This window comes from Stenella coeruleoalba (assembly GCF_951394435.1).
Source record: "Stenella coeruleoalba genome assembly, chromosome: 9".
NCBI classification, from domain to species: Eukaryota; Metazoa; Chordata; class Mammalia; order Artiodactyla; family Delphinidae; genus Stenella; species Stenella coeruleoalba.
Genome location: NC_137155.1, coordinates 22,304,359 through 22,330,316, shown reverse-complemented (window position 1 = coordinate 22,330,316; position 25,958 = coordinate 22,304,359). Strand labels below are relative to the sequence as shown.

The window sequence follows — 25,958 nt, the reverse complement described above, 5'->3', positions numbered from 1 at the left end:
TCTGGTCAATTAATTATGACAAAGGAGGCAAGAATATACACTGAGGAAAGGATATTCTCTTCAGTAAATTGTGTTGGGAAAACTGGATAGCTACATGCAAAAGAATGAAACTGGACTATTTTCTTTTTACACTGAATACAAAAATAAACTCAAAATGAATTAAAGACTTAAATGTAAGAACTAAAACCATAAAACTCCAAGAAGAAAACATGGGCAGTATGCTCTTTGACATTGATCTTAGCAATTTTTTTGCATCTGTGTCCTCAGGCGAAGGTAATAAAAGTAAAAATAAACAAATGGGACTACATCAAACTAGAAAGCTTTTGCACAGAGAAAGAAAACATCAACAAAACAAAAAGGCAACTTACTGAATGGGATAAAATATTTGCAAATGATATATCTGATAAGGGGTTAATATCCAAATCATATAAAGAAATCGTGCAACTCAATGTCAAAAAACCAAAAAATTTGATTAAAAAATAGGCAGAGGGGGCTTCCCTGGTGGCGCAGTGGTTGGGAGTCCACCTGCTGATGCAGGGGACACGGGTTCGTGACCCGGTCTGGGAGGATCCCACATGCCACGGAGCGGCTGGGCCCGTGAGCCATGGCCACTGAGCCTGCGCGTCTGGAGCCTGTGCTCCACAATGGGAGAGGCCACAGCAATGAGAAGCCTGTGTACCACAAAAAAAAAAAAAAAAAAAAAAAAAGGCAGAGGACCTGAATAGACATTTCTACAAAGAAGACGTACGGAAGGCCAACAGACACATGAAAAGACGTTCAACATCACTAATCATCAGGGAAATGCAAATCAAAATGAGATATCACTTTACACCTGTCAGAATGGCTATCATCAAAAAGACTACAAATAATGAGTGTTGGTGAGGATGTGGAGAAAAGTGAATGCTTGTGAACTGTTTGTGGGAATGTAAATTGATGCACCCATGTGGAAAACAGTATGGTGGTTCCTCAAAAAATTAAAGGTAGAACTATTGTACCATCCAACAATTCCACTTCTGAGTGTTTACCTGAAGAAAACAAAAACACTAATTTGAAAAGATATATGCACTCATATGTTCTTTGCAGCATTATTTACAACAGTAAAGATATGGATGTAACCTAAGTATCCATCATTAGATGAATGGATAAAGAAGTTGTGGCATATATATATATGTATATGTAAGCATATATATGTATATGTAGGCATATGTATGTATATGTACACACAGTGGAATGTTTGCAATAAAAAAGAATGAAATCTTGCCATTTGCAACAACCTGGTTGGAACTAGAGGGTATTATGCTAAGTGAAATAAGTCAGAAAAAGGCAAATACTATATGATTTTACTTATACGTGGAATCTAAAAAACAAAAGAAACAAACAGAACAAAACAAAAATAGACTTGTAGACACAGAGAACAAACTTGTGGTTGCCAGAGGGGTAGGGGGTGTGGAGTGGGCAAAATAGGTGAAGGCTATTAAGAGGTACAAACTCCTAGCTAATAAATAATTAAGTTACAGGGATGTAATATACAGCATAATGAATATAATCAATATTACTGTAATAACTCTGTATGATGACAGATGGTTACTAGACTTAACACGGTGATCATTTTCGTAATGTCTTTAAATGTTGAATTACTATTTTGTACACCTGAAACTAGCATAATGTACATTGGCTATACTTCAATAAAAAAAAAAAAGAAATAAATTTACAAAAACCTCACACAGAGGTAATTTCTATTACTGTTCTGAGGCAGATATTTCCACTTATTTTTATGCACAAAGAATATAAGCTTTATTTAATCTTTATAAATAAATATGCTTTATTTTTACAAAGTGGAATGATGGTATGTCTCTTGTTTTATAATCTGCTTTTTAATTTATCAGTATATTAGGAATGTAATATTAATAAATATTTCTATAGAACGTAATGACAACAAATGGATGCAAATATACTGGTTTTTATAATAGTAAACAATGCTTTGTAAATATTCTAATGCATAGCTCTATGTGTGTGTCTCATTTTTAAATTTTCAGATCCATTATTAGGTGATGTATTATTACACCAACTGTGATAAGCATTTTTAAGTTATTAATACTCTAACATAATGTCACTAGGAAAATAGGAACAGAAGAATGAAATGAATTGAGGTTAAACTTTTCCAGTGAATGTACACATGCAATTTTGTACATGTGAACTTGAAGGTATATGTTTCCAGGTGTGTGAACATGTTCTCTAAGTTCTTGACTCTCACTTGTAGAATAGTATTGGATTGGCCAAAAAGTTCGTTCAGTTAATGCATACATTGTTCAGTAAAGTTCTTGGTGAAAATGAAGAATGCGTCTTTCATTTTTACTTAAAACCAAACGAAGGTTTTGGCCAACCCAATACTTGTCATAATGTGTTACATTAGCTTTTGCTCCCCTTGTAGGAAGGGGTTTTTATTTTGGGCTCATTTACTAACACGTGCTTGGTACATCATAAGTATTAAAAAAATGTACATTGAAAAAACGTCTGGATCAGTAGATGTAAACTAAATACTAAAATTACTGTAATAAAATAATAACAGCTTTGCCACCCATATATTTTTGTTGCATAGCTACTTCCAAGACTCCATGAAAATTATAACTAGTATACACAAAATGCTTCCAGTTCCCACTGGTAGTAGGAAAGTTAAAAATACTTAAGGTTAATGACATTTTTCTGACGTTAGTGTCTTAGTATTGCCCCTGGAATTTAAATAGAAACCTTTCTTTTCCCTTCTAAGAATTGACTTTTTTTTCTATGTACAGCCTACATTCAACACTTTATTTTAAAAGTGGAATAAATATTTATTAATCGTTCAATGCCTTAGTTACTGGCAAATGTTTCCAGATAGGAGATTATATTTTCTAAAACAAGTGTCTCCCTCAACCTTGGAAAAATGCTACTATACTCTGAGTCATTCTGATTTAGGTTTCATCTCAAGTCCTTTCTCTCAATGGAAATGTTTTCATTGGCTAATTCTCAACCTGATTTTACTTCAAAACTGATTTTTGGTATTGCATTAAATAAAAAGGAATACAGCTTTTGTTTTCCTACCTCTTTTGAATCTTTCAAAATCCAACTCAGATTCCAGATATTCCACACAAAATACCCCCCAATCATATTGATATCTTTTATTTGTGTGCCTTTGGCAATAGTAATTTGTGTTTTGTTTGGAAGTGTAGCATATGTTATGCATTTTTATTTGTTTCATGGATAAAGCTCTCAGGGTCTAAGATTTAATTTAACCTTCTGTGAAGAAATGAATTATAACAGACAAAAGGCAGCTATCTTTAAAAGAGCCTGCTTGCAAGACTGGCCTTTAGCTGACACCTGGGAATTTGGCACTTGACAAGTCCTCTTACTAATAAGAATAACTCACTGTGTCTAGATGGTTTGAACAAATATTATGATTTATGGTGCATACGTGCTTTTCTTCTGAGAGTCTGAAATTTAAGGACATGAAAGGCAGAGGGTGCTTACATCACCAGCCTACAATGGAAAACTTAGGTGCTGAGCTTCTACTGGGCTTCCTTGGGCAGAACCATCACACATGCTGCTGCATTTTTATTCCTGGATGAAGAAACATGCTCAAATATGCCACTTCATAGAAGAGAGAGAATAAGGAATATGTGCATGGATATCTCCAGATTCCGTGTCTCTTCCTTTGCTGATCCTGTGGTGTGTTCTTACCCTGTAATAAATCTTGGCCACGAGTACTCCTACATGCTGAGTCCTGTGAGTCATTCTAGCAAATTTCCCAATGTGGGAGTGGTCTGAGGGACCCGCAATATACTTCATTGCAAGCTACTAATTCAGTCTATTACTTATGGATGGTATCAGAAGACATGAGACCCCTGGGTCAGAGACAAAGGATTTTCTTACTAATAGCATAGAAGTCAGCATGAGTATCATGCTTCTGTCAGTTCCTATTGACCTGCAAGTTCCACGGGGGTGAAGCAGAAGGTCTTGGGTAGGTGGCTGCTGCACATAGTGGGTTGGCATTGCAGCCGAGGAATACTGATCTTGGAGAATCCACCTCTTTTATAGCCTTCCTGTCATTTGTCCTGGAAGGAGACATTGTCTCATCTTTCAAGGCTGCTTACAGCTTCCTGCATACATACCCTGTAAAGAGTGGTCAGGATCTTGAATTCTTGGAATACCCAGCAAGAACATATGAGATGCTCAGGGTCCATGACAGATCACTTTGCCCAATAATATTCCTGCATATCCCACAAGACTGTAAACATCTCAAAAACAGTACATGTATTTTCTGATTTTTTTTTTTTTTTTTTTTTTTTTTTGCGGTACGCGGGCCTCTCACTGTTGTGGCCTCTCCCGTTGCGGGGCACAAGGCTCCGGATGCATAGGCTCAGCGGCCGTGGCTCACGGGCCCAGCCGCTCCGCGGCATGTGGGATCCTCCCGGACCGGGGCACGAACCCGTGTCCCCTGCATCGGCAGGTGGACTCCCAACCACTGCGCCACCAGGGAAGCCCGTATTTTCTGATTTTTAAAATGCCATCAAAGGCAGTTGCAAAGTGTTGAATCCTACACAAAGACTCGGTGACTCTTGCATTAGTTTCCTGTGGCTGCTATATCAAACTACCATGAATCTGGTGGCTTAAAACAACAAAAATACATTCGCTCACACTTCTGGAGGCCGAAAGTCTGACATCAATTTCACTGGGCCAAAATGATGGTGTCTGAAGGTCTGAAGTCCCTCTGGAAGCTCTAGGGGATAATTCATTCCTCACCTCCTCCAGCTTCTGGTGGTTGCCATCATCCTCTGATTGTGATCACTGCATCCAATCCCTGCCTCTGTGGTGAGACTTCTTTTTCCTCTTGCATCTGTATAATGAAATCTTCTGTCCCCCTCTTGAATAAGGATATATTTAGGGATCGCATTTAGGGCCTATCCTGATAATCCAGGATAATTGCCTCATCTCAGACTCCTTAATTTAATCACACCTATAAATTCCTTTTTTTGCCTTGTAAAGTAACATTTAAAGGTTCCAGGGATTAGGACATGGATATCTTTTGGTGGGCGGTGGGGGGGGGCAGGATATTTTTAAATTTATAGAGATATTTAAACTGGATCATTAGAAAACAGAGTAAAATAATTTAGTTATATAGTTATAAATAGGAAGTACATTATTGTTCTACTTAATATGTCACCAGAGGCACTTTTAAACCCAAATACAAATTTTGGATAAAAGAGATAAATATAAAATCTGAAATATAAAGCAGAAGTACTTTTTATACTTAAAATAATAAAATTAGCAGTGCATCTTATAGAAACTTGAAAATAAAATTTCCCGAAACAAAAAACATTTGTTTTTGTGGACTCACAAAGAGGTTGGAATGATGGCTAAGATAGTAAATATTGTTCATTTTTTCTTATTATAAGTCAAAAAAACATAAGCAACACATTTTTCTAAAACGTATTTTGAGAGACCATTGCTATGACAGATAGGAATATACTAGAAGGAAAATAAAAAGTGATTTATAGACTTTTGGTGGTTTACAATCTGTGGATTAGGAAACTTAACAAATACTAGTCTTTTCAATACCTGTGTTTAGGATCTAGTAAGCTTTTGCTTCTGTGTAGAAAGTAAAGAATAAATGAGCACCAAAAAACATGTTTATACCCTAAAGGAATGGCTGCTTCCTTCCCTTTCTAGGAACACACATCATAGACATACAAGTGTTTTTAAATCCAAAAGACAGTTCCAAACATGAATTCGAATTAGCAGTTTAGTTTACCCTCATAACTGTGATTTTAAAATTTTCTATGTGGTTTTTCATACATCAGTTTAAAACAACCCTCTTAAGCTATTTCTGGCTCACTTACATTTCCTAATTGGCAAGAAATAAATATTTCTATTTGTTACTTCCTCAGTTTGGAAAGTCAGTATGTGAAAATTTAACTAAATCAGTTGTGGCTAGATCTTTGCAGTTTAAGTGGTAGGTGCAGGAGTCTGATATGCCTCCTTCCTTTGGCAGAATGTTCCATAGGGTCAACGTGGTGCAAGGAGAACTCAAGAACTGGTGTTAGTGAACTATGACCCCAGGACCAAATCTGGCCCCCCACCTGTTTTTGTAATAAGATCTGATTGTAACACAGACATGCTCATACATTCACATGTAGTCTAAGGCTGCTTTTGCTCTACAATAGCAGATTTAAGGAGTTGCAATAGACACCATATGACCCACAGAACCAAAAACTATTTACTATCTTTCTCTTTTAGGACAAGTTGGCTGATCTACCCTAGAAGAGGGTACCGACCCTAGGTAGGTACCCTAGAAGAATGAGAAGATATACATAGTCTGTTTATTAAATATAAAGCAGACAAACAAATATAGACCCAGCTGAAATACAGAATCAGATTGAAAAAGACATTAAAAGGCTGAAATACTAGGTTAAAAAACAAAATTAAATTTAAAAGAAATAAACACAAAGTCATGAATTCAGAATCTCAAATTTAACTGCACAAATTAAACAAGAGTTAGCTTGGTTCTTAACTTGGTATAGATAACCATAAATAGGACACTAATCCCACCATGGGGACTCTATTCTCATGACTTTGTGTAACCCTAATTACCTCTCAAAGGCCCCACCTCCTAATACCACCCCATTGAGGGTTAGGGTTTCACAGTTGAAATTTGGGAGGACACAAACATGCAGTCCATAACACCCAGATAACAAAATATTTAGATGGAACATACAACTATATCCAAATATTTGAAAAATTTAATGTGTAAGAGAACACACATTTATTGGGAGTTGTTTCAGAAGTTCAATAACAATAAGAACAAATAAAGATAAGAAGATAAAAACTAGAGTTGACTTTTATCAAAGCAAAACTTTTGTTTACAATTGGAAGGACTATCATATATGGGATAAATTGCATTTGATTTCTAAATTCATAATGAGTGAATTTCTCCAGGAATCACTGAATAATCATTTTTAAGGAATGCTCTGGTGGAGATTTTTTTTATGAGGCAAAAGAATCCCGGATGTGCTCTAACTAAACCTATGCATTTGATGTTAGAGAAGAAGAAATCAGGGAAATGCGGATATGCTCTGGCATCTTATTCTGATATTACTTTGCCATGTAGGAAGATGACTTGCCTGGAGCAGGATAAAGTCCAGGATTAGCTTAATATCACATTGTAAAGCATGCTTCACACACATGGGGGGTTTAGCTAGCACCCTAGAGCACAGTTAATGAATTATTTTTAGACCGTTCTGCAATTTTTTCAATTGGGCTTAAACATGACAGCTAAGGAAAGTTAAAACATTTTATTCTATAAAGTTCAAAGTGGAAAGGAAGCATTAGCAATGCAAGTTTCCCCATGATGTTCTATCAGTGTTATTCAACTTTCTTCAGGGGATTAAAGGATAATTTTTATTCTTGACCAATCTTGAGTCTCACTGCAAGACTTGCTTAGCTGCAGCACAAGGATAGATCTTTGAAAATGACTTTCCAATCCCTGGCTATTTAACACAGTAAATGAAGTACTAGACCAATATAAAGAGAGATGTTTATTATAAATGTAACTAAATGAAAGTGCAAAATTCTGCTTAAAATGAATAACTTTGACCACGCAAACAGCATAGTAGTCAAATAGATGCATGCACCAAAAATATGTATGGGATAAATGTCTATGTATAGGTACACAACTATAGTATAATGTTAATAATCTTGGTGGCTTATCTTAGTTATTATTTTATTTTTAAAAGAATACATTTTCAGTCTTAACTACCTGCTCATATAAAAATCATATGTGCTTAGAAACTACACCTTTCAAATTAATTTAAATTATACATAAAGATTTACTTTAAGGGTCTTTGGTCTTTTGGAAAATTAGTTTACATTTCTAGCATCTCAGTGATAAGATATAGTGCCAAATCGCTATTGCTGAGAAAGCACATTCATATAAAATGCAGGTTCCTTCACCAGAGATCTTTAAATTCCATGCATGGAGAATATGCTTTTGAATATAAGAAACTTCTGATGAAACCTAAGAAAAAGTAAGATGCAAATGCAAAACTCCAGTCCAGCTAGAAACAAAACAAGTAACCACTGAAATGCAAACATTATGAGAAAGAAGACTTCATTTATGTTATTCCCCATAGTATTCTTGGTGCCTGTGACAGCAGAGGACATATAATAGGTACTCAGGTGATTAAATACATGAATGAACAAAGGTTATAGAAATATTATTTGATTTCCTTCACAGAATTGCTTACTCAGAGAAATGAAGCAGAACTCAGAAATAATAACATGTGTAAGTGTAATTTTACCAGAGAAAATTAAAAGAATAGTAAAAAAAGGATATTGTAGGACATTTTCTCATGAGAAACAATAAAAAGTTCCATTCAAATCTGAATGCTATTAATTTATTGGCCGTAATTCAGGTGAGGTAAAATGGTATGATATTAGAAACACATCTGTAAAACATTTGTGTAAGATTTTAGGGAATAATTTCAGAGACTTTCCTATGCTAGAATTCCCAAATTCACCTGTTGTAAAACAAAAAAAACCCAAACATTAAAAAAATTACTTTCTCCTTATCATTGAAAACTGTGACCTTTTGCCTTGTTACCTATTCCTTCTAAAGCCAACAGTATCAATTGAAGAATAAAAACCATATGATCATCTCAATAGATGCAGAAAAAGCTTTTGACAAAATTCAACACCCATTTATGATAAAAACCCTCCAGAAAGTAGGCATAGAGGGAACTTACCTCAACATAATAAAGGCCATATATGACAAACCCACAGCCAACATCATCCTCAATTGTGAAAAACTGAAACCATTTCCACTAAGATCAGGAACAGGACAAGGTTGCCCACTCCCACCACTATTATTCAGCTTAGTTTTGGAAGTTTTAGCCACAGCAATCAGAGAAGGAAAAGAAATAAAAGGAATCCAAATTGGAAAAGAAGTAAAGCTGTCACTGTTTGCAGATGACATGATACTATAGATAGAGAATCCTAAAGATGCTACCAGAAAACTACTAGAGCTAATCAATGAATTTGGTAAAGTAGCAAGATACAAAATAATGCAAGAAATCTCTTGCATTCCTATACACTAATGATGAAAACTCTGAAACAGAAATTAAGGAAACACTCCCATTTACCACTGCAACCAAAAGAATAAAATACCTAGTAATAAACTAACTAAGGAGACAAAAGACCTGTATGCAGGAAACTATAAGACTCTGATGAAAGAAATCAAAGACGAATCAAACAGATGGAGAGATATACCATGTTCTTGGACTGGAAGAATCAACATTGTGAAAATGACTATACTACCCAAAGCAATCTACAGAGTCAATGCAATCCCTACCAAATTATCAATGGTATTTTTCACAGAACTAGAACAAAAAAGTTCACAATCTGTTTTGAAACACAAAAGACCCCGAATAGCAAAGCAATCTTGAGAAAGAAAAACTGAGCTGGAGGAATCAGGCTCCCTGACTTCAGACTATACTACAAAGCTACAGTAATCAAGACAGTATGTTACTGGCAAAAAACCAGAAATATAGATCAATGGAACAGGATAGAAAGCCCAGAGATAAACCCATGCACATATGGTCACCTTATTTTTGATAAAGGAGGCAAAAACATACAATGGAGAAAGGACAGCCTCTTCAATAAGTGGTGCTGGGAAAACTGGACAGCTACATGTAAAAGAATTAAATTAGAACACTCCCTAACACCAAACACAAAAATAAACTCAAAATGGATTAAAGACCTAAATGTAAGGCCAGACATTATAAAACTTGTAGAGGAAAACATAGGCAGAACACTCTATGACATAAATCAGAGCAAGATCCTTTTTTGACCCACCTCCTAGAGAAATGGCAATAAAACCAAAAATAAACAAGTGGGACCTAATGAAACTTAAAAGCTCTTGCACAGCAAAGGAAATCATAAACAAGTCAAAAACAGAACCCTCAGAATGGGAGAAAATATTTGCAAATGAAGCAACTGACAAAGGATTAATCTCCAAAATTTACAAGCAGCTCAAAATGAAAAAAACAAACAGCCCAATCCAAAAATGGACAGAAGACCTAAATAGACATTTCTCCAAAGAAGATATACAGATTGCCAACAAACACATGAAAGAATGATCAACATCATTAACCATGAGAGAAATGCAAATCAAAACTACAATGAGATATCACCTCACAGCAGTCATAATGGCCATCATCAAAAAATCTAGAAACAATAAATGCTGGAGAGGGTGTGGAGAAAAGGGAACCCTCTTGCACTGTTGGTGGAAGTGTAGATTGATACAGTCACTATGGAGAACAGTATGGAGGTTCCTTAAAAAACTAAAAATAGAGCTGCCATATGACCCAGCAATCCCACTGCTGGGTATATACCCTGAGAAAACCATAGTTCAAAAAGAGTCATGTACCACAATGTTCACTGCAGCTCTATATACAATAGCCAGGACATGGAAGCAACCTAAGTGTCCATTGACAGATGAATGGATAAAGAAGATGTGGCACATATATACAATGGAATAGTACTCAGCCATAAAAAGAAATGAAATTGAGTTATTTGTAGTGAGGTGGATGGACCTAGAGTCTGTCATACAGAGTGAATTAAGTCAGAAAGAGAAAAAAAAATCATTTGCTAACACATATATATGGAATTTAAAAAAAAATGGTCATGAAGAACCTAGGGGCAGGACGGGAATAAAGACGCAGACCTACTAGAGAATGGACTTGAGGACACAAGGAGGGGGAAGGGTAAGCTGGGAAAGTGAGAGAGTGGCATGTACATTTATACACTACCAGATGTAAATAGCTAGTGGGAAGCAGCCACATAGCACAGGGTGATCAGCTTGGTGCTTTGTGACCACCTAGAGGGGTGGGATCGGGAGGGTGGGTGGGAGGGAGACGCAAGAGGGAAGAGATATGGGGATATACGTATATGTATAGCTGATTCACTTTGTAATAAAGCAGAAACTAGCACACCATTGTAAAGCAATTATACTCCAATAAAGATGTTTAAAAAATAAAATAAAAATAAAGCCAACAGTATCAAATTATAATTTATTATAGAAATGGTGGGTTTAAGACGCACCTAAATGATATTGTTAAATTCTGGAGTTACTGAGGCTTCAGAAAGGAAGTCTTACTGCAAAGTAAAATAAAAGTTTGAAATGATAAATACCAAAGAGTCAACTCCAAGATGAGCATGATGCCATATGTTCAAAACAGAGTAAAGTATATAAATGAACATTCTAGCTGAGTTTTGTATAATGACTATAAAGAAAACAGATTCGAACTGAAGGTTAGGAGCACCTAACCTTCATGGTAGGTTAACCATGACCTCCAATCCAGGCATGAAGGTATATTGCTTTTCTAGGAATCCGAATGGAGCAGAAGTAGTCACTAGATGGGTATTAAAAAGCAACAAAAAAAGGACAAGGATCCAATTGGTTTGGTCTGGAACTGGGATTAGTTTCTAGGCAAAGAAAATGGAAATAATTACTAATAAAATAATTGTACTTCAAACGAGCTGAAGAAACACAGGAACATAAGACTAATTCTAGACTGCCCACCAGAGTCCAGTTTGCATGAGTACATCCTAGTCAAGACAATGTGAGGGTCGTTGCTCTGTTCATTCGTTAACTCACTCAACCTACGTTTTTCTTTTTCTTTTGAAATGGATTAAATTTCACAAGAAGTTGTAAAAATAGTGCAGAGAGGTCCCACAAAGGTAATATACTTTTAAAAATAATATTTATATAACCATTATACATTGTCAGAAACAGGAAATGGACATTGGTAAAATAGTATTAATTCAAATACAGTCATTATTCTGATTTCACCAGGCTTTACATCTTTTTTTTTCTTTTTTTGATGTATGGTTGTACACAATTTTATCACATATATAGATTAAACTTTACCACAGTCAGGAACTGTTGAAACACCACAAAGAAACTACCTGGTGTTACTCCTTAATAATCATACCTTTCCCCAGCTCTAAGTCCTGGTTACCACTTTTTTGTTCTCTATCCCTATAATTTTATCACTTTAAGAATGTTAAACAAATGGAATCATATAGTATGTGGTTAGAATTTTGTTCTGTTTTTGTTTGTTTGTTTTCATTTTTTTTCTTTGATCAGCACAATGCCCTTGAGATCCATTCAAGCTATTGCAGGTATCAAAAGTTTATTTCTTTTTATTGCTGATTTTGTATTTTGTATTCTACTGTATGAATATATCACAGTTTATCTATTCACTTAGTTGGAAGACAATTGGGTTATTTCCAGATTTTAGCTGTTATGAATAAAACAGCTATGAACATTCATTTACTGCAGAGTTATTCATTCTTAGTTGGGTAAGAAATTGCCTACTAGCAAAGTATGAAGAGTTCCAGTTGCTGTGCATTCTTACCAGTCAACACATATTTATTGAGGACTAAGTACATGCAAGGCACAATACTAGTATCCAAAACTTTAACAAATTGGACATAGCCTTGCCTTTATGAATTAGTAAGGGAGGCAGACTTTATAAAACTGACCAGTTTGTTAAATGGAAAATGTAGAAATGTCCCTCTTTTTCAAGGTTTTCAATAATATTACAGTTCCAACATGTAATACATTCTATAAAAATTATTTAAGACCAATACTTAATAAATAATTATTAGAAAGCACCGATTAGATACAATTCCCACATTTTACAAATGACAAAACTGTGGATTGAGGACCTGGTGCCTTCATCATGGTCCTAAAACTACGTATGTCAGAACTTCAGATTAGGACACCAAGTCTCTTGTTGTTATTTTCATATTTTCTCACTACATTACATGGCCACTAATGAATTATTTTTTTATTTCATAGATGTTACACCTAAAATATTCCCATGCTTTGAGGAAAACTGGTATTATACAAACATATCATTTTCCACTGCCAAGAAATGAGTTAAAATAAAAATTAACATCCACTACAATGAAATCAATTAAGAAAGTAATATGGCAATTTGAACATCTCCTTTGAAATAAAAACATTATTAAAACATCAAGTGTGAACAGCAATTAAAAAAATCAAATTATAGGCTTAGCATAAGCTTTCCTTTTCTTGGTTACGAGAAAGTAGAAATAGAAATTAAATATGCTCCATTAATTGGCACTTTATGAAAACTGTTTCAGGGGTACTAGTGTACCTGAACTCACATCTATCTTTCATAGTTTTCAAATTCCAATCTTAAATGAAGTATTTTACATTTTGTAAATTAATATTTGGTTTCCATATTTAATGATTATTTGGCAAGTGTAAGAACTGCATCCAAATAAAATCAGCCCATGCTCTCAACAATTAATGCAAGCAGAAATAAAACAGCTATATTTCTTAGACAAAAGTAATTAGTTATTATATTTGGATAATTGTTGGAAAACACTCATTGTACTGTTGGACTCTGACAATGGAAACACGATCATGTTGTTTTCTTCTTCTAAAGCCAGACAAGGTCTAGAATGACTAGACCTATAAATTATAATATACACTAAAAATCTCTGTAATCGAAACAATGTAGTGCTAATTCATGAAGAGATACAGAGATCATTAGAATATAATAGAAGATACAGAAATAAAGCTAAGTACAATATATGAAGACATTTAGTATATTGATATCCGAATACCTGAGGCAAAAATCTATTTAAATGCTTCTGGTACAATTTGTTTGCCATTTGGGAAAATACAAGATTATTTCTAATCATTACAGCATATGCAAGAATTAACTCTAACAGGATCAGAGATCTAAATATAAAACATGAAGCTATCCAAGTAGCAGAAGAAACCATGAATGAAATTTTCTATAACCTGGATGTAGAGGAAGGTTTTGCAATTAGAATTCAAAATTTCATGCAATAAAAAATGATTAACAAATTGGTCCACATATAAATAATTTTAAAAGACTTCTACATGGCAAACTAAACCAAACGAAAATAACAAAAAAACCATAAACCAAGTCAAAACCTAGATGACAAATTGGAAGAAAATATTTACAACATATATTCCATATAAAGAGTAATATATCAAATATATACAGAAGTTTTTAAATATAGGAATTTCTAAAAACTCTTCAAAAAAATAAGCAAAAGTTAAAAAACAAGTTGCATAAAAGATATAAGAATAGCCTTAAATATGAAAATATATTTAACTTCATATATAAAAAAGAGTTACATAAGTCAAAACTGCATTTCGATACAATTTCTCGTGTACCAACCCAGCAAAAATTTAGAAATTTGAGAATACATTCTATTGATGAAGTTGTGGAGATATTTTATATATTGTGGGTGAAATGCAAAATGGCAAAAGCCCCTTGTAAGGGAATTTGGTGATATTAATAGAACTACCTATGTATTTGTCCTTTGACACAGCCATCTTGCATCTATGAATTTACCATGAACTTACAGTCTCCATAATACAAAAACATACATGCGCATAATTATTCATCATAGCATTATTTGTAATTACAAAATGTTAAAAACTGTGTAAACACCCACACAATAAGAAATTGATTGAGTTAATACTGTGCAGGTATGTAAAAGAATACAAGAGTTCATAAGCTGACATGGAGTGATTTCCAGACTATATCATAACATTTTTAGAAAGCAAATAGCAAAACAGTCCAGAGTATATATGGTATAATATTTCCATATAAGACAGAAGGGAAAATAAGGAAACATACAAGTATTTGCTAATTTTACAATAAGAAACACAGTAAGGACATAGAAGAGAACAACAACACTGGTTATCTACAAGTATAAAAGAGAAAGTGAAAAATGTGAGAGGAAGTAACATTTCATTGAATATTGCATTTTTACAGTTTCAAATTTTGGAATCCTATCAATGCTCTACATAATTAAAATTTTTAAAAGAATGGAAAAATAAAACTGCCAAATTTAATGCAAATAGACACAAATTAATCAACCATATATCTAAGGAATAAAATCTCCACTAAGTAAAATAAAATAAAATAAAATGAAACAAAAATAAAAACACAAATTAACTTTATAAAGCAATTCTTTGACTATATATCCTCAGGCTAAAGAAGAAAAAGAAAAAAAGGAACTCCAAACATATCTTGAACTTTTAAAAATAGGTTTGTTTTTAATTTCTTTGGGGTTTAACAAGTGTGACTGTTTTGTATATGCTATAATATTGAGCAAATGAATAAATATATTTATATTTCTACTGTGGAGGAAGGAAAGTACCACAATGGGTTGGGAAAAGCAAAATAAATCCCTTTGGACATATCTATGTACATATGTATCTATCTCCCACCTCCACCTCTGCCTGGAAATAATGACATTCTATTGGCAATGAACAAACCTAGCATTTAGAAAACTAGATCCTTTTTTCTAAATACTATTCTCCACTAAAAGACAACAGGGAATCTTGGAGAAATAGCTAATTCCAAGGCTGGGTGGAGAAAATTAAGATGAACCTGGAATTTTTCTGTGCCAGAAAATTAAGAAGTGATCAAAAAGTGATGTTAGCATGCCACAATGACACAGGGATCAACTTGAAGGGGGATCCCTCTGGCCAAATCTGGAACTTGAACCTCTAATTAAACAAAGACATTAATGGATTATAACCCATCGAATAAAATAAGAACCCGTGAATGAAAACTATCAATACAAATAAGTAAACAAATAAATTAACGAGAATAGAAAAATTCTTCCTTACAGTAGAATTATCACTTATAAATATAGAAGAATAATAGAGTTAGGAAGTTACTATTTTGCACTATCACAGGCAAGAAACAAATAATTGCTAAATTTAGAGGTGAAAATTTTGATGAAGAACAGGAATTCACATAGCCTCAAATTATCTTCCTCAAAACTACATATTAATCACATTAAAAGGGAAAATAATCAGTTTATAGCAAATAAACCAGCCAACACATCAGCCAAGTGATCAAAATTATCATCACTAAGAGGGAACAAACATCATGGGTGTATAGATGATACCTTAAGAAGGACACAGCATAACATATGTAGTTTTCCAGCCCCTAAATACCCCTAAACACAAGGAAACACCAGCAAAACCCATGTGAAGAAAATTCAAATAAAATGTCAGACCTATATTATTAAAAACAAAAAAGTCAGTGTCCTGGAAAACAAAGAAAAGTTTAAATAAATGTTCTAGATTTAACGTTGTTTTATGATTTTACACCAGTAAAAAATAGCCAGGAAGGATATATTGGGACAGTTGAAGAAAATAGAATGTGAAATATAGACAAAAATACACCAATGTTCAATTTCATGAATTTGATCATTTTACTATGGCTATGTAAGAAGAGCTCTTCATTCCTACAGAAATCGTATTAAAGCATTAAGTGGTAAACGATGCATGTTGTATGTATCCTCAGAAAAATATTAGACGTAGAAAAGTGATGAAGCAAATGGGACAAAATATTAAAAAATTGATGAATCTGGATAAAGGGCATTTGACATGTCTCAGTATTTTTGATTCAATGCTAAATATTTTGGATAAAAATTTATAATGATTCTGGAATATGTTATTTTTCTTTAAAGAGGGTTAAATTTTTTTGACAACAGATGGTGTATCAGTGGACAGTGGATCAACTCCTCCCAGTGTTGATTCTGTTGAGTGCCATTATTAAAGGGCTACTCTACATCAGTTTTGCTGTTACTTTTAGGCTGTAGTCTTTACTCCTAAAGTATGTGCCTTATACTCAAAGTGTGGCTTGACTCCTAGGGTGTCTCCTTCCTGGAGCCTCAACAGAAGACTTTAAGTCTTTGAGAAGATTCTTCCAACATTCCAGGTCTTGACCTTCAACTTTGGTCTTCTCAGTACTATGTGAATGATGAGATTTCTGCTCAGTTTTTTTTGCCTCTGGTTACCATTTATGGCTGGGTTTTAGTTTTAGCTTTTCTTTCCTTTCTCTCTCTCTTTCTTTCTTTCTTTTTCTTTCTTTCTTTCTCTCTCTCTCTCTTTTTCTCCCTCCCTCCCTCTCTCTCTCCCTCCCTCCCTCCCTTCCTTCCTTCCCTCCTTCTTTCTTTCTTTTTTTCATCTTTTTCTTTCTTGTCTCATCTTTCACATGCAAGGATTAGGAATCAACCAACATCTTCAGGGAGATTAGTCTGAAAATTATTTTTACTCGCTATTGTAGTTCCCTCATTTCAAGGATTTTGCTTCTCAAGTCCCATCCAATTTAGCAGCTTTAAAATCCTGCCATTGTTTTTCAGCCTTGTGAGACTGCTACTTTTTGCTTGGGTTCTGCTCCACTGTGCAATGAAATGGAAAATGGCTTCAAGGAAAAACTTGGGTGAATGTAGAACTTATCTTATGTGCTTCCATTGTCTCAAAGGTTATAGACCCTCAAACCCTGCCTGCTTTGGTTCCTCTCCAGTGCTTTCAAATAGTTGTTTTATATGTTTTGTCTAGCTTTTATAATTTTTTTGGTGGGAGGATTTACCTGAAACAAGTTACTTTGGTGTAGTCAGAACCAAAACTTTGAAAATTGTTATTTGACTTCACATTTATTATTCTTATTTTAGGGATTCACCCATAGTATAGAGGTAGTAACAGCAGAATAACAGTTTAAATCCAGATCTTTTAATGACAAGTCATCTTTCAGTTATACCTAAAGTGTTATAAGTACTTATTATAAAAGTACTTGCAGAATCTACTGTGTATAAAATTCATTAGAATATATGTTATTTGTGTTAGGCTTATTAACCTTCATATATGCTACATATATATGTGTGTGTATATATATATATATATTTCCTTCCAAGCACAGTAGAGCTCAGCATATATAAAATCTATTTCTAAGCATCCTATTCTAAAGTGCTATTACTTTTGTGATATGCATTTATTTGACATGACTGATGGTCTCAGGAGTGAATCTAGGGCAGAAGAGAACTTAAACTGTTAACTCAATATCAAAATTGCTAGGATGAGTCATTAACTCTAATGAAGAATGTTTTTTCTTTCCTTTTTATATTTTATTCACTCATGTAATAAATAATAGTCATAATAAAACTATAAAAGTGATAATGATGATTTGGGTGCTTGTATAATTTCACACTTCCAGAAGGGCTAAATCCATCCATGATTGGTTGTTTAAATTATATGTCTTAATATGGCACTTGGTATTTTAAAAAAGAAAATGTATTTTGAGAGAATTTCATACTAAAAATAAATCTGCCTCAATTAGAAAGCTTGGATCCTCATTCTCCTGCTCATTTAGCTTAACGAATGCCATTAGCATGGGCTGTTGATCATAACGGATAAGATATGACTTGCTTTCTCTCTCCCTTAATGTTTTCTAATCCAGGAAAAAAAAAATCCCCCATCCAGGTTGAGTTTTTATAAGCTTAGTCATTCCTCGTCTGAGAATAAGGATTAATACAAAACAATTCATTTGGAGTTAATTTTGATAAGAACACAGTCAATAAATCCTTGCTTTCCAACTTATCATTTGTGGAAATTCAAACACATTGAAGAAGAATATGGATGATAATGCATTAGAGTTTGGAAGATTAAATATATTTATAAAATATATAAAATATGTCTATAACATATAATATGTAGTTTTTAAAAATTTATTTATTTATTGGCTGCATTGGGTCTTTGTTGCTGCGCGCAGGCTTTCTCTAGCTGAGGCTAGTGGGAGCTACTCTTTGTTGCGGTGCGCGGGCTTCTCATTGTGGTGGCTTCTCTTGTTGCAGAGCACAGGCTCTAGGTGTGCGGGCTTCAGTAGTTGTGGTGCACAGGCTCAGCAGTTGCTCAGTGGCATGTGGGATCTTCCCAGACCAGGGATCAAACCAGTGTTCCCTGCATTGGCAGGTGGATTCTTAACCACTGCACCACCAGGGAAGTCCCTATATTTTTTAATTTACTCTGACAAACTGATATAGATATATATCAGTATGTGTGTGTGAGAGTGTGTGTATATTTATGTATGTATGTATAGCTACCAACTTATTATAACTTCAAAGCTTAACCCCTCTTATTCTCAAAAGGGATAAGTTCCCTTTAGGGAATAAAATAGTTTTTTAGGACAAGCTCTCTGATTCACCAATAGAGAATGTTAAGGGAAACTGTGCCACGATAATATGTCAGTGGAAGAGGGCTGAATAACACTGGCTAGATGACCAAATTTAAAGCATATGAACTTTGAAATGGCTTTCTGTTGATATCAGTTTACTTTCATAGTTTACTATATCAGTATAGTAGGTTCTAGAGGAGCAAACTTATTGGTAGAAATTTCAGACCTGGAAGCTGGTACTACAGTAACACAGGAATGGTACATTTTTGTCTCAGAAAAACCCCGTCAAATCAAAGTGTACCTTTCATATCAAGTATGGCTCAGAATTTTTGATATTCTATTTTTCTGATGCAGGGGAATACTTTAAAAGATTATTCAGAAGTACCCTAGGGAGACAATTGGGGAAACTGTCAACCTGTTGACAATACCGAGAAACAATAAGGGGTTTATAAATAATCTCTGTCTGTCATGTAGAGCCAAAAAACAGAAAAGCAAACAAAAAAGAAAATCATAAAAACCATTTCAATAAGACATAAAAACATGAATCTTAACAGTATAGGTGAAGTCTGAATGTGGAAGAGTGAATAAACAGGAGGGAAAGTGTAAGAAGATGAAATTAAAATAAAATACCAGAATATAGTACAAAACACAGAGTTTACAAATAACAGGAGTAATAATGTGTATAAAGGGAAAAAAGAGTAAAATGTAGCATAAATGCAAAATTAGGAACACAAGGAATCTTATTCAGGTTTGTCTTTGGATTTCAGAATGTAATGAAATATGATGGTAAGTGAGAACAGCTGGATCAAAGCTGTTGATGCTGACTTGGTAAAAGTGAAAAGCAGTGAAAAAATCAGAGTACCTTTTGTCTTTCCCCACCCCTTCAAACACTACCCAAGAGACTTTATATTAAAGTTTATGAATTTGAGGTATTTCTCATATATGGATTCAGGTGACTCCTGAAAGATGAAATTTAGTAGGAGAGCAGAACTTTTTAATGATCTACTTAACAAAGAAAAAGGGAGATGAGAGGAAAATATTTAGTGGATGAAATGAAAAGAAGGAAGGGATGGGCAAAGAGAAGAGGAAGGGAAAGAAGGTAGGCAAAATTTTGTTTCAGAAACTTTCAAGAAATAGGTAACAGATAGTGATGTTGGCCAAGTGTAACCTGGACATGATGTGGTGCAGTAGCTTTCACCTCACCTTTTGTATTTATAAATCATTTCCAAGGCAATTATAATGGAAGCAAATGTATATAAAATGTGTACGTTATTTGGCACTTAGCAGAATACTTCCTACTTAAAGGTATGATATTACACTTAGAAAGAGTTATGTTCTTGATTCTCTTGGAGAATGAAGGAAAGAAATACAAGGGGAAAGAATGTTACTGTTAATACATTTCAAAAGAAAATAGTAATTACCTATCTCAGTTATGTTTCTATTGATTACCGCTTATAATGTCATGTTCAAATACCATGAAGTAGACATTTTCCATGGAGAAAAAGGAAGAAAAATCATGTTATGATGCTAGGTACCAGTTCTCTATGACAAGACCCACTTTTCCCTAAGTGAGTATGATGTAAGTTAAACATTACAAAGGTTCTATAGTTATGCTTCTTTTGTTAGAAGTGGGATGGGTGCACTGTAGCCAGAGAACCCAAAATATAACTTTGAGTTAGGAATTCTGAATGTGAAATCAGAAATCATTAGAGAATATTGCATCTCTGAGATAAGTTTAGAACATGACCCAAATATCCAAGATATTTAATAAAAAATTTTTAAGTGATCTCTTCACTCTAACTGTTGGCTGGTTTTGTTCTTGGCATCATTTTTCCTAGTTTTGTTTGTTTGTTTTTGATTTTTAGTTTTTTTGTGTTTTTTTCTGAGCATTATGGAAAGGAGCCAAAGTTCTAAACCGGAAGAGTTAATTTTTCACCATTGAAAATGTATGATCTATTCCAACTGGGCTGACAAATAGAACAAAAGAACACAAGTCATTCAATCAAATGTTAAGAAAAAATAACTTCCTCTTGTTTGAGATAATATCTTCAGACTTAAGTTTTCCCTTTAGCTTATATAAGTTACTAATAAAATAAAAATTAATTCTTTATGATTTCTTTTATTAATAAAAGTAAAACAAATTTAAAAGATAATTGGGTTAATTTAATAAATAATAATGGTGAAATAATTTATTGTTCATTTTAGTTACATTCTTGCCAATATTATTTTTATAAATGAATGAATCAGTAGCATAGGAATTCACTCACATTCAACTCAGTTGTATTCCCTTCCTAAATTTGATTATATTGTTTCTGTCTTCATTTGACTGTTAACTGTGCTCTCCTCCTCCTACTTTTTCTCTTGTTCTTTCTCCCCTTTCTCTTGCCTCTCCTTTTCCTCCTCCCTCCAAACTTGTTTTAGATTTTGATGGTTTTGAACACATAAATTATCCCATTGCAAACATTTATCAATGGCTCATTATTCTTTATGATAGTAGATCTTGACACTCTTAGCAGGATTAAGACAAAAACAGAACAGATAATGTTATCATAAAATGATATTGTTAACAAATCAATTTTCTTGGGCGTTTTGATTGATGTAGGCACTATTCAAATTCCAACTTTTAGAAGCATTTTTGAGTCAGAAAGTAAAATTTTACTGCTGGGTGAACAATCCATCTATAGATGATTTTAAAACATATCAAGAGTTAAAAATTGCAAATGTAGAACATCTCAATCATTTATAATTACTTATCAATGTTTTTAAAATGAAGCTGCATTTCAGAATTTTGAAAGCTTAATTGGAAACAACACAAAATGCTGTATTTTCATTGTCTCAGGTTGAGGGAATGGATAAGACGGTTTTGTGATTAAAAGAGTTAAGCATTCTGCATAAGGCTTGAACAGATGAAATATTTTGGGTTTTTTTCTTGTAAGTTATCAAATTCTCCTTTGCAAATGGACCACGGTGTCTGCCCTTTTAAATTTATGATGGATGCTACACAATTAACATTATCATGACAACTGAAATGTGAAAGCAATAGACCTACAAAAAGTAATTGCAATAAAAACTACTGGCATTTTTCAAGTGCAAGAGTAGAAAATATTCTAACTCAGCAACTGATCTTTTTTTTTAACCTTCATTTAACATATAAATTTGTTTTTACTATTTAATGCATTTCTTTTTTCTTATTTAATGTCAATACAATTATATTATTCTGGATAAATTTTTGTTTCCTTTCTCTATGAGAATAAGTAAGAATAGCTTCATGAAAAATAAATTCAGCAAATATTAGTTGGTTTACTTATTTTACTTTATATTAGTCACCTTTTTAAACAAAATTATTTTTGGCTGAGTTTGGTCTTCATTGCTGCATGTGGGTTTTCTCTAGCTGCGGTGAGCAGGGGCTGCTCTTCGTTGCGGTGCGCGGGCTTCTCATTGCGGTGGCTTCTCATTGCGGAGCACGGGCTCTAGGTGCGCAGGCTTCAGTAGTTGTGGCACATGGGCTTTGTTGATCTGGGGCATGTGGGATCTTACCGGACCAGGGCTCGAACCCATGTACCCTGAATTGGCAGGCGGATTCTTAACCACTGCACCCAGGGAAGCCCTATATTAGTCACCTTAATTCATGACTGTTGTTACCTTTAAGAATCAATATTTTATTGGACTACCAAAAGAGATAGTTATGTCAGCTTTAGCATTATTCACTTTCATTCTATATGCTTTTGAGGATTCTCATAAATAAGCTTTATGTCCTATATTTGTGAGTGCATATTATTGTTGTTGTTATTATTATTTTTTTTTTTTGCAGTACGCGGGCCTCTCACTGTTGTGGCCTCTCCCGTTGCGGAGCACAGGCTCCAGACGCGCAGGCTCAGCGGCCATGGCTCACGGGCCCAGCCGCTCCGCGGCATGTGGGATCTTCCCGGACCGGGGCACGAACCTGTGTCGTCTGCATCGGCAGGCAGACTCTCAACCACTGCGCCACCAGGGAAGCCCTGTTATTTTTTTTAGTACCTTTACCTTATAGAGCATACTGGGATTTTGCATTTCAGCTTTACTTTCCTTCAATAATTGTTGGCATTTTATGCCTTTCCCTTTAAGTCTAATTCATATTAGCAGTTAGAATTTGAAGAGAATTGAATGACTCCAGAATTTTAAAATTTTCTCCCGCTTTTTAATAATAGCAATAATAAATGTGCTATAATTTTAAGAGTTTATGTATATTTCTGTACAAAGATTCTTAGATTCTAACTTCATGAAAGTTTTGATTAGTTTCTCAGATCAGATTTGATGTTATAATATAATTTCTAGTCTATATTCAGTAAAATCATATACTGTAAGTGAGTGGAAAAGGAATAGGAAGCATGCTTTGGAAATCAGCAATAGTGAAAGTCAGCATGGAAAAAAATCTCTAAGCTTGCAGTTATGCCTTCAGAGTTCCAACTCTAGCTCTGTTATTATCTGTTATCTAGGTGGTAAACGTGATCTATTTATGGAGCTAATTTGAATAAACTTTCTAATCCTGTGTATTTTATACAATTGTTGTGATGATGATTTTAAATATTTTTTAAAAAGATCTTTGTTCAATCAAAAGAATTATGCACTATAAAATTATCTATATTATTAAACAGCATAAAAAAGCAAGGTAAGCTAGAAATAAGAATAGCAAAATATGTCCAATAAAGGAAATTGCCATAGAGAACGCGCAAGAAAAAAATGAGTCAGTTGTTTATGAGAACTAAGAGGTATCTTGTCACCATTAGGATGCAAAGGAAAATAATGATGACTATGGGCCTTTTTTTTTTGTGGTACGCGGGCCTCTCACTGTTGTGGCCTCTCCCCTTGCGGAGCACAGGCTCCGGATGTGCAGGCTCAGCGGCCATGGCTCACGGGCCCAGCCGCTCCGCGGCATGTGGGATCTTCCCAGACCGGGTCATGAACCCATGTCCCCTTTATCAGCAGGCGGACTCTCAACCACTGTGCCACCAGCGAAGCCCCTGTGGGCCATTTTTAACACAAGTGTAGTTATAAGTTAAGAAAACATTTTTTTCTCCTGTTAAGTAAGTATTAGTCCAAGTAAACTGATCTTACTTTTTTTTTTTTGGCTGTGCCTCACACCATGTGGATATTAGTTACCCACCCAGGGATCAAACCGGTGCCTCCTGCTTTGGAAGCATGGAGTCTTAACCACTGGACCACCAGGGAAGTCCCTAAACTGATCTTTGAAAAACCATTATGCTAGAGAGATTTTGCTGCATTGACAGTAAAAATCTTCTCATGACCAGTGTAATGACAAGTTTCCAAAAATGTTAGAGCCTCCAGGAAGTCAACCTGGACTTTACCTTTCCACGTCTGTCAATGACAGTTATGATGTGTATGCCCTCACTGTAAAGTTTAGCCATCCTTTCAAACTTTTGTTGAAAGAGTACAAGATATTAGTTGCAATCTCTACAATTTCACATAAATCTGAAGATAGAATTCACAAGGTTTTCTATCTTTTTTTGTGTAGACAAATGTCCGAATTTTAGGCACTGTTAAAAAAAATCTGCTTGCTACTCTGTAGCAGTTCTCAGGCTCATAAACATTTTCTAGACCATAATGTTTTTGATGCGCTGTTTTAGGAGCTTCTAAATCAAAGCATATTATATTCTTATACTTTAGCATGTGTTTTTAAATTTAACAAAGGGAGAATCTAAATTTCCAAGAAAAAAAAAATGACACGTGGGATTAATAGACAAAACAGAACTTTTAAGAGTATCCAATTGACAGCACCAGCGTAATAGCACTAGTGGGCTGTATGAAGGCAGTTTTTCTGCACTAATGAGTAGCTACCATTTCGTGGGTGGAATATCCACTATAAGCTTTGAGACCTATGGGTGGGTAGTAACACTGATTAATTTACCAATTCTCATTCTCTGCATGTTGCTAGAAACTGCTTTGTTTTTCTCCATCCCAATAAACACTTAATATTAAGAATTACAGTGTTTCATGTCAAAATAAGGGGAAACTGGCCTTGGGCCACATTTGTAAATCTACATTCGAGTACACCATCAATCAAATCTTACCCGAATGCCAGTGTGCGTCTGGGTATTACAGAGGTTCAGTAGAGTCACTCATCTTCTTTCCACAAAAACAGATCTAGTGAAAAATTTTAAAACAAAAGAAAAAAACAGAAGAAATTAATTTTATATTACAACTCTACTTCATCTACCAACAATAAGTTGTTGACTTATATATGAGTCTGTGCTATTTACAGATTATTACTTGTACACATTTAAGCATATTCAGAGTTCTGTTTCTCTACATGTTTCCATTTCATTACTTTTTCATTTATTCAAGATATTCACATGACTAAACATGGGAGAGCTGTTACTTTGAAACTACTCTATAGTACAATGGACATTGCCTTTTACTTTGTTGAATTATTTTGCTTGAACTGGTTAGAATATTTAGAGCACTGGTTTTAATGTACTGGCTTGACATGAAGTGACACTAAAATGATGTCCTTGAGGACTTATGTTCATTCAACCCAGTTAAAGTTCTTGTTCTTAAAATGAAGAAAATGTAGATATCTGCAATATTCTCTGAAGCTTACTTGAAAATATTTAACTACTTTAGATAATACCTACATTCTTTTAGATTTATTCTATATTTTCCTATTAATTAACATATGTAAGTATTTTTTAATGTCACCTTTAGGTCCAAGAAAGAATGGCAAATATTTTCATTTTTCTTTTTTTTTTTTTGCGTTATGCGGGCCTCTCACTGTTGTGGCCTCTCCCATTGCGGAGCACAGGCTCCAGACGTGCAGGCTCAGCGGCCATGGCTTACGGGTCTAGCCGCTCCGCAGCATGTGGGATCTTCCCGGACCGG

At 34.4% G+C, this 25,958-nt stretch overlaps 1 long non-coding RNA gene across 3 annotated transcripts in view; it reads right to left on the bottom strand.

Moving 5' to 3' along the window:
• LOC307191442 overlaps window positions 1–25,958 on the bottom strand; it is a 271,519-nt gene that overhangs the window by 56,581 nt on the left and 188,980 nt on the right. For all 3 annotated transcript variants that reach the window (XR_013829772.1, XR_013829773.1, XR_013829774.1), the window contains exon 3: window positions 25,151–25,223. This is a non-coding gene — a long non-coding RNA (uncharacterized lncRNA). The remainder of the gene's footprint in view (window positions 1–25,150; window positions 25,224–25,958) is intronic.